Below are 9,883 nucleotides of genomic sequence, written 5' to 3'. Positions count from 1 at the left end.
CGCCAACATTATTACACTGTGCTAGAGCGATGGAGGAACCCATGTGGGTCTAGTTACAGGATCCAGGAGGAAGAGCAGAAAAAAGGACGAGATAATAAAAGGTTTATTGTTACTTTTACACCTAATCCCAATATGAATGTAATAAAATCAGCGATAATCAGGAATTGGCATTTGTGAGGAGATAAAGATTTAGCCGTAGCAGCAAAGAACAACCCTCGATTGCTTCTAGAAGAAGCGGTGACTTAGATGACTTATCGCTACAGGAAAGATTCCAGGAGAGGAACAATAAAGTCACCTGGTTACATGGAAGACGCCCAAGAGGCCATTTCCATTGTGGGGATCGCTCCTTCTGTCATCTCCATCTTACAGGAGAAATCTGAGGATCGGGGCGATGACGGTAGATAAACCAATCACGGGCCGCACAGAGCAAGCGCTTTATGTCATATACTGCCCAGGACGATTATTATATTGCCCCGACTATTAGACCGCGGCACATCAGGCTCAGAGAACATTTCCATTCAGTCACACAGGAAAAGGATCTGTGACATTAATGATATAAGAGAGGTCCATAATGCGGACCCCAATGTGCTGAGATCTGCAGGAATTGAGCCCGCTGATTATCCTGTACAAGGCGGTGACCAGAATAGATTACTACTAACAAGAGAAGCAGCATGGATTGTGGATTGCGATGCACAAGTTCCCCTTGGCCTCAGTGATACATTGAATATGTCTGTGTGGCTATGATCTATGTTATATTTCTTTTAATTTTTTATATTAATCATTTCACTGTACTCACTGTAAATGTTTTGCACTTCTCAGTTAACCATTCCCTAACCCTTGTTAAGAGGAAGTAGTGTAACCCCCTGACAAGCATGGACCGGTAGAAGCGCTAAGCAAGTGCGAAACGGCCGTAGTCTGTCAGGCTCTCTCATCTGTATAGCTCCCTGCTACCTGCACGCCGCACTCTAATATGGTTTGATGTCACGTTTCACCATGGAATAAAATTGTAAGAAGGATCTGGGTGACGATTCTTTCAATCCCTTATGATTACTCTTATACGTATACGCAATGGTGATGAATGGAAGGCCGCATTTAATACACCGGAGGGCCATAGTGAAAATTTGGTGATGCCATTCAGATTAAACAATGCTCCGGCAATCTATGAACATTTCCTTTTTTTTCTCACCGATGGGTAGATTTGCGGTAGTTTACCTGGATGATATATTGAGTTACTCACGTCATCTGCAGGAGCATCATGAGCATGTCAGACAGCTGGAGTGGGAAAAACATTACCCAGCAATCCCTTTTTGACATTTTGAAGACTTCCATCATTGAAAAATGTCCTAGCACCAAGAACAATAAAAAGAACATGGACGATTCACTAAAAGTCGCCTGTCTTCCGAATAAAATCATTACATGCAATCTGAAAACTTGCCTCTGTTGTGACTGGATCTGCCATGGTCTCTCTGAATTCACCCTTATTTCTACTGGTGAAATTTTCCCGACCAAAACTCCCATGTCATGTTCCACCAGTTATGTTACACACGTGATTATATGCTCATACCAGACATTATATGTGGGAAGGACGACCCGACCCCTCCACAAAAGGCTGAACTCACACCGTTCCAATACTCCATAGGGTTTTCTCCAACATGGGCTTTCACGTCACTTCACCATCAAACACAAGAAAGATTCCACACAACTGAGAATATTCCCCACAGAGGAGATTCCCCCACAGGGTCAGAATCGCATTGGACAACTACATCGGGAAGAAATCTTCTGGATTTATAAACTAAACACCCTTACTCCAAATGGCCTCAGTGAGATTACAGATGTTACAGAGGCTCCTGCTGCACCAGCCTGGGGTAAGTGAGATCATCGCCGGATCACCGCACACCTCCTGTGACCCGGCTCCACCAGCGCTGCCGATCCCCCCCCCTGGTTTACTGAATTCCGACTGTGAGACAGACCCCCATTTGACACATTAACTTTTGCCCTATTTTCCTTCTGAAAATTTGGGGTGTGGCTTATAGTCCAAACCAATGATGGGACTGCTTGGACCGTAACGGGGTCCATCTGAACCCCCAATGCAGAAGCCAAATGTCCTGAGAACTGGACCTGCTGGACCACAAATTGTAATTTCTCCAGGTTACCAGATAAATAGTTGTCACGTAGAACCTGGAGAACCTGTCTGACATGCTCAGCATGCTCCTCCATAGGACGGGGGTAACTCAATATATCATCCAGGAAAATTGCCACAAATCTACCAAACGGTGAGAAAAAAATATAGTTAATGACATTTTCACGGACTGCCGGAGCATTGGTTACCCCGAATGGCAGCATCAGATTTTATATCTGCCCCTTATATCTGCGGTCTTCCATTCGTCCCCCTGACGTACACTTATAAGATTATATTCCCCTCTCACGGTAAGTTTGTAAAGCCATTTAGCTGCAGACAATTGGATAAACAGGTCAGGTATAAGGGGTAAAGGATAGGGAAGGGGAATCATGATTCACAGGCCCAACTGTTATGAATGAGTCACCGAAGGAGGAAAAAACAAAAATACAAGCTAAGTCCAGAAAACCGGAGAGGTTGGTAGCTATCGGATTGCAGACCCCTGATCCTATTCACCACAACTAACAGTAGCCGTGGGGCGTTCCTACGGTGCCCTAGACCCCTCGTTCACAGCCGGAGAACTAAATAAGCCTAAAGAAAGAAGGGAAATCTAAACTGCCCCAAGAGCAGACCCCAAAGCAATAGACAGCCCCCAACATGTATTGTCAGTGAAAAACAGATGAAAACACAATCACAGACAGAAAGACAGGCTGAGCAAGCAATGGGGCCCAACTAACTAAATAGGAAAGGACAGAAAAGATGCTGGCTGCAATCCGCAAAAAACCCTACCAAAAATGTCCCAACCGTCTGATAGGGAAAAAGGCCCTGAAGTCGCTAGACTTCAAAATCACTATATCAGCACTCAGGTATATTCTGAAAACAGAGCAAAGAGATAAACTGATCAGAGACAAAAATGGAGCTCAGCCCGTCCCAACAAAGGCAGGCTGAACACAAAACACGAAGCAAACAGATAAAATCTCATGGAAAAATAAGATAGCAAAAACTTAGCTTTCAGTAGACAGGACTAACTGGTTGCAAGAGCTCAGAGCAGAAAGGATCACCAGCAACCCTGCAGGGCGTCGGCTGCCTTATATCCACTCAGTGATTCCGGGTGTCCAATCAGGCTCCACCTGTTCAGATGACAGGTTCTTCTCAACCCAATCAATTTCACTACCTCTCTTCACCAGCAGAGGGAGTTCATCAGACATCAACGGTGAAGGGGAAAATGAACTCACAACACCCAACCCTCGATCCTTTTACCAAACCCCCCACGGTGACTTGAGAGGAGCATGGCCATATATGAGCCTCAGCCAGACTCTGGAAGGGAGGAAATAACCGAGATTTGCACATTTTAGCTCCTGGTGTGGAGTCGATAGCACAATCATATGCCGCCATATAGTAGACGGCCGGTAACTGGTGAGAATTCCCTCATGTGTGGGGTCTATTTGTCTCTAGAGAAATCACACGTTACATTCCACACATAACACTGTGCAGAAAAGGCGGCGCGGGGTAATTGTGCCAGTAGTGAGGGGCAAATAATGGCAGGAATGTCGCTGACTGAGGAGAAGTCTCCATGGAGCATCTTCACTCCGGAGATCATGTGACCCCTGACTCCTCCCCTCCTGTGACCTCATCACAGGTCCTGTGCACAGAGCAGCCATATATGTGGAGTGCGGCTCTGCAGGTTAGTGATGGGCAGTCCGGCTCTTCTTGCTGCTTTCCCCACTTTTCTCCCTCCTGTCCCTTCACTATAAAGCCTGGGCCTCATTATACAGCTGTACAGGGGTCTAGTGAAGGCTTTTTAGCCCTTTCCTCAGTCTGTAGCTCCTGGGAACAGGCCCTCACACCTGTCCATTCATTATAAAGCATGGGCCTCATTATACAGCTGTACAGGGGTCTAGTGAAGGCTTTTTAGCCCTTTCCTCAGTCTGTAGCTCCTGGTAACAGGCCCTCACTCCTGTCCCTTCATTACAAAGCCTGGCCCTCATTATACAGCTGTACAGGGGTCTAGTGAAGGCTTTTTAGCCCTTTCCTCAGTCTGTAGCTCCTGGGAACAGGCCCTCACTCCTGTCCCTTCATTATAAAGCCTGGGCCTCATTATACAGCTGTACAGGGGTCTAGTGAAGGCTTTTAGCCCTTTCCTCAGACTGTAGCTCCTGGGCACAGGCCCTCACTCCTGTCCCTTCACTATAAAGCCTGGGCCTCATTATACAGCTGTACAGGGGTCTAGTGAAGGCTTTTTAGCCCTTTCCTCAGTCTGTAGCTCCTGGGAACAGGCCCTCACTCCTGTCCCTTCATTATAAAGCCTGGGCCTCATTATACAGCTGTACAGGGGTCTAGTGAAGGCTTTTAGCTCTTTCCTCAGACTGTAGCTCCTGGGCACAGGCCCTCACTCCTGTCCCTTCACTATAAAGCCTGGGCCTCATTATACAGCTGTACAGGGGTCTAGTGAAGGCTTTTTAGCCCTTTCCTCAGTCTGTAGCTCCTGGGAACAGGCCCTCACTCCTGTCCCTTCATTATAAAGCCTGGCCCTCATTATACAGCTGTACAGGGGTCTAGTGAAGGCTTTTTAGCCCTTTCCTCAGTCTGTAGCTCCTGGGAACAGGCCCTCACTCCTGTCCCTTCACTATAAAGCCTGGGCCTCATTATACAACTGTACAGGGGTCTAGTGAAGGCTTTTTAGCCCTTTCCTCAGACTGTAGCTCCTGGGATCAGGCCCTCACTCCTGTCCCTTCACTATAAAGCCTGGGCCTCATTATACAGCTGTACAGGGGTCTAGTGAAGGCTTTTTAGCCCTTTCCTCAGTCTGTAGCTCCTGGGAACAGGCCCTCACTCCTGTCCCTTCATTATAAAGCCTGGCCCTCATTATACAGCTGTACAGGGGTCTAGTGAAGGCTTTTTAGCCCTTTCCTCAGTCTGTAGCTCCTGGGAACAGGCCCTCACACCTGTCCCTTCATTATAAAGCCTGGGCCTCATTATACAGCTGTACAGGGGTCTAGTGAAGGCTTTTTAGCCCTTTCCTCAGTCTGTAGCTCCTGAGAACAGGCCCTCACTCCTGTCCCTTCATTATAATGCCTGGGCTTCATTATACAGCTGTACAGGGGTCTAGTGAAGGCTTTTTGCTCTTTCCTCAGACTGTAGCTCCTGGGCACAGGCCCTCACTCCTGTCCCTTCACTATAAAGCCTGGGCCTCATTATACAACTGTACAGGGGTCTAGTGAAGGCTTTTTAGCCCTTTCCTCAGACTGTAACTCCTGGGATCAGGCCCTCACTCCTGTCCCTTCACTATAAAGCCTGGGCCTCATTATACAACTGTACAGGGGTCTAGTGAAGGCTTTTTAGCCCTTTCCTCAGACTGTAGCTCCTGGGATCAGGCCCTCACTCCTGTCCCTTCACTATAAAGCCTGGGCCTCATTATACAGCTGTACAGGGGTCTAGTGAAGGCTTTTTAGCCCTTTCCTCAGTCTGTAGCTCCTGGGAACAGGCCCTCACTCCTGTCCCTTCATTATAAAGCCTGGCCCTCATTATACAGCTGTACAGGGGTCTAGTGAAGGCTTTTTAGCCCTTTCCTCAGTCTGTAGCTCCTGGGAACAGGCCCTCACACCTGTCCCTTCATTATAAAGCCTGGGCCTCATTATACAGCTGTACAGGGGTCTAGTGAAGGCTTTTTAGCCCTTTCCTCAGTCTGTAGCTCCTGGGAACAGGCCCTCACTCCTGTCCCTTCATTATAAAGCCTGGGCCTCATTATACAGCTGTACAGGGGTCTAGTGAAGGCTTTTTAGCTCTTTCCTCAGTCTGTAGCTCCTGGGAACAGGCCCTCACTCCTGTCCCTTCATTATAAAGCCTGGGCCTCATTATACAGCTGTACAGGGGTCTAGTGAAGGCTTTTAGCTCTTTCCTCAGACTGTAGCTCCTGGGCACAGGCCCTCACTCCTGTCCCTTCACTATAAAGCCTGGGCCTCATTATACAACTGTACAGGGGTCTAGTGAAGGCTTTTTAGCCCTTTCCTCAGACTGTAGCTCCTGGGATCAGGCCCTCACTCCTGTCCCTTCACTATAAAGCCTGGGCCTCATTATACAGCTGTACAGGGGTCTAGTGAAGGCTTTTTAGCCCTTTCCTCAGTCTGTAGCTCCTGGGAACAGGCCCTCACTCCTGTCCCTTCATTATAAAGCCTGGCCCTCATTATACAGCTGTACAGGGGTCTAGTGAAGGCTTTTTAGCCCTTTCCTCAGTCTGTAGCTCCTGGGAACAGGCCCTCACACCTGTCCCTTCATTATAAAGCCTGGGCCTCATTATACAGCTGTACAGGGGTCTAGTGAAGGCTTTTTAGCCCTTTCCTCAGTCTGTAGCTCCTGGGAACAGGCCCTCACTCCTGTCCCTTCATTATAAAGCCTGGGCCTCATTATACAGCTGTACAGGGGTCTAGTGAAGGCTTTTAGCTCTTTCCTCAGTCTGTAGCTCCTGGGAACAGGCCCTCACTCCTGTCCCTTCATTATAAAGCCTGGGCCTCATTATACAGCTGTACAGGGGTCTAGTGAAGGCTTTTAGCTCTTTCCTCAGACTGTAGCTCCTGGGCACAGGCCCTCACTCCTGTCCGTTCACTATAAAGCCTGGGCCTCATTATACAGCTGTACAGGGGTCTAGTGAAGGCTTTTTAGCCCTTTCCTCAGACTGTAGCTCCTGGTCACCATGTGATCTCACCATAACCCTAACAAGCTAATTAAGGTGTGAAATCTTGATCAAAATTATCTCAGTACACAAATCTCTAAAGGTGCCCAAAGTTTTGCATCGCCCTTTTTCTTTTTTTGCAATTATGGAATTGTAAAAAAATCTATATATATAATATAAATTTTATTATTATTTTTGCCTAAAATACAAAGGCCATGTGCCATCTTAGAGGTTCGGCCTTTCAGAGATCATTTCATCTTCATCTTACTACTGCTCACAATAACGGTCATTTTGACCCGGGGCGCCCACACTTTTACATGCCGCTGTCAATGCTTCATCCCGCTGGTGCTCAATATTTAATAGGGTCTCACTATTAAACTTAATGAAAAGTTTGGTGAATTTCTTTGAGCTGTTATTACTAGAGATGAGTGAATATCGTCGGAGAAGTTGTTATTGGCTAATATCGCTTACCGAATAGCTGCATCGGGACCCCGGATCCCTGGAGCGCTCCCGATAATCAGCTGCGTGTGTCGCCCTCCATGCAGGTGCTGTGACTATCACACAGCGCGACACACGCAGCTGATTATCGGGAGCGCTCCAGCACACTGAGTCCTGCACACACTGAGGCCCCTGATCATGTGACCCCTGACTCCTCCCCTCCTGTGACCTCATCACAGGTCCTGTGCACAGAGCAGTCATATATGTGGTGGACACTCCTGGATCTTCTGCTTTCTGGGCCGGTTCCTCCTGTGAGTCCTATTAACCCTTTCGCTCCCTGTATTCTCCTTTCTCGCAGGACAATATCTGAATTCGGACAGTGTGACGGGAATTTAAGCAATGTGGAAGGAAAAAATGACAATTTTACTTTTTCCTCACAAAAATGTGACTTTAGCCCCAGAATTGGCAGCGTAACAAATCCTTATTTCCCCCACTGTAGTTTGTAGACTCCATATACAGATCCCTTAAGTACGAAAAGAGCTGAATTCCCCACTTAAGTTATTGCATTTTGGAAATTGCCCCCACTGGGAATTTATCTCCAGGTAAAGGCACAATTGTGTCTCCATGGGGGTTGTGATCACAGCCCAACATCGTGCGGCCTCCAAAGAAATGCCACCCTGCACCATTACTGACCACTGCCAAACCGGTCATGCTGAAGGATGTTGCAGGCAGCAGATCGCTCTCCACGGCGTCTCCAGACTCTGTCACGTCTGTCACATGTGCTCAGTGTGAACCTGCTTCCATCTGTGAAGAGCACAGGGCGCCAGTGGCGAATTTGCCAATCCTGGTGTTCTGTGGCAAATGCCAAGCGTCCTGTTTGGTGTTGGGCTGTGAGCACAACCCCCATCTGTGGACGTCGGGCCCTCAGACCATCCTAATGGAGTCAGTTTCTAACCATTTGTGCAGACACATAAACATTTGTGGCCTGCTGAAGATCATTTTGCAGGTCTCTGGCAGTGTTCCTCCTGTTCCTCCTTGCATAAAGGTGGAGGTAGCAGTCCTGCTGCTGGGTTGTTGCCCTTATACGGCCCCCTCCACATCTCCTGGTGTACTGGCCTGTCTCCTGGTAGCACCTCCAGCCTCTGGACACTACGCTGACAGACACAGCAAACCTTCTTGCCACAGCTCGCATTGATGTGCCATCCTGGATGAGCTGCACTCCCTGAGCCACTTGTGTGGGTTGTAGAGTCCGTCTCATGCTACCACGAGTGTGAAAGCACAACCAACATTCAAAAGTGACCAAAACATCAGCCAGAAAGCATTGGTACTGAGATGTGGTCTGTGGTCCCCACCTGTAGAACCACTCCTTTATTGAGGGTGTCTTGATAATTGCCAATAATTTCCATCTGTTGTCTATTCCATTTGCACAACAGCATGTGAAATTGATTGTCAATCAGTGATGCTTCCTAAGTGAACAGTTGGATTTCACAGAAGTTTGATTTACTTGGAGTTATATTCTGTTGTTTAAGTGTTCCCTTTATTTTTTTGAACAGTGTATATAGATAGAGAGATTTTTTTTTCTTTACGTTGGAGGGTCCAATTCCAGCTATTGCTGTGGGATCTGTGATTTCTATCTACTCCACTGTGTACAGGATAATAGAGTATAATAAAGTAGTTATGGACGTGACGTAACTAACATTGTGCAGTGACTCTGCTTTCCATATAGTGACAGATATTTTTTGTTGCTGAAACTGTGATATTTTTCCCCTTTAAACCTTTTTTAAACCCCTCTGATCAGTGCGATCACACAACATACAAGCCTCTGATGGCTCCGGTGATGCCCTGTACTACTGTAGTGCCGTGTATCATCACTGCCTGTCAGTGTAATACTAACGGCCCCATACACATGAGATCAGAGTTGGCTGAGCGGTCATTTGGCAGACGGCGATCTCTCCCGACTCCCCCATACACACAAATATTCCAGCTTTCCTGTGGTCTGTATGAGAGAGTCGCCTCCAGACTCCTCTAGAGGAGGATTATCTACAGGAAGAACAAACGGATTATCCTCTGAAATTCAGGATGCCGGATCCTTCTCTGCCCTGACATCATCTGTCAGGAGGACCCCAAATACATTATATGGTCGGCCAAACCCCCCGAAATCAGTGCTTTCATGGAACTTTAGTCTAATGTGTATGGGGGCGTTATAAGGTAACTTATTGGACGCTGCCTCTGGCCCGGCCTAATAGACCTTCATACATTGCAGCCCAGACCCCATTATTAGGCATGTAAGTATCGGAGTAACTAGGCCGCCCCATACTATCGAGTACTTGGAGGCGGGGGACATTCAGCCAAACTCTGTCACAGCTTCTTAGATGCCATGTTTGCTTTTCACTGCAGCAAGTGGTTAAACTCTCAGGGTTTTCGTTGAAGCCTCATCTGTGCCGTCCCTGCGGTGTACATCTATATTTTGGGGCCCAAAAAGATTCATTTCTTTTTAATAAATGTTTCACAATAAAATTTATAAAATGTGTCTTTTGCTTTTTACATATTTTTTTCTTCTTACTAGAATTGTTGGAGCCAATTTTTCTTTAGAAACATTTTAATATATGCATTTTTCCTGTAATATAGGAAAGCCTAAGGCCAGAAATAAACCCCATAAA

Source organism: Dendrobates tinctorius, unplaced genomic scaffold (genome assembly GCF_039654945.1).
Source record: "Dendrobates tinctorius isolate UK_male_01 unplaced genomic scaffold, ASM3965494v1 ptg000063l, whole genome shotgun sequence".
Lineage (NCBI taxonomy): Eukaryota > Metazoa > Chordata > Amphibia > Anura > Dendrobatidae > Dendrobates > Dendrobates tinctorius.
Note: the sequence above shows the minus strand (reverse complement) of the source record.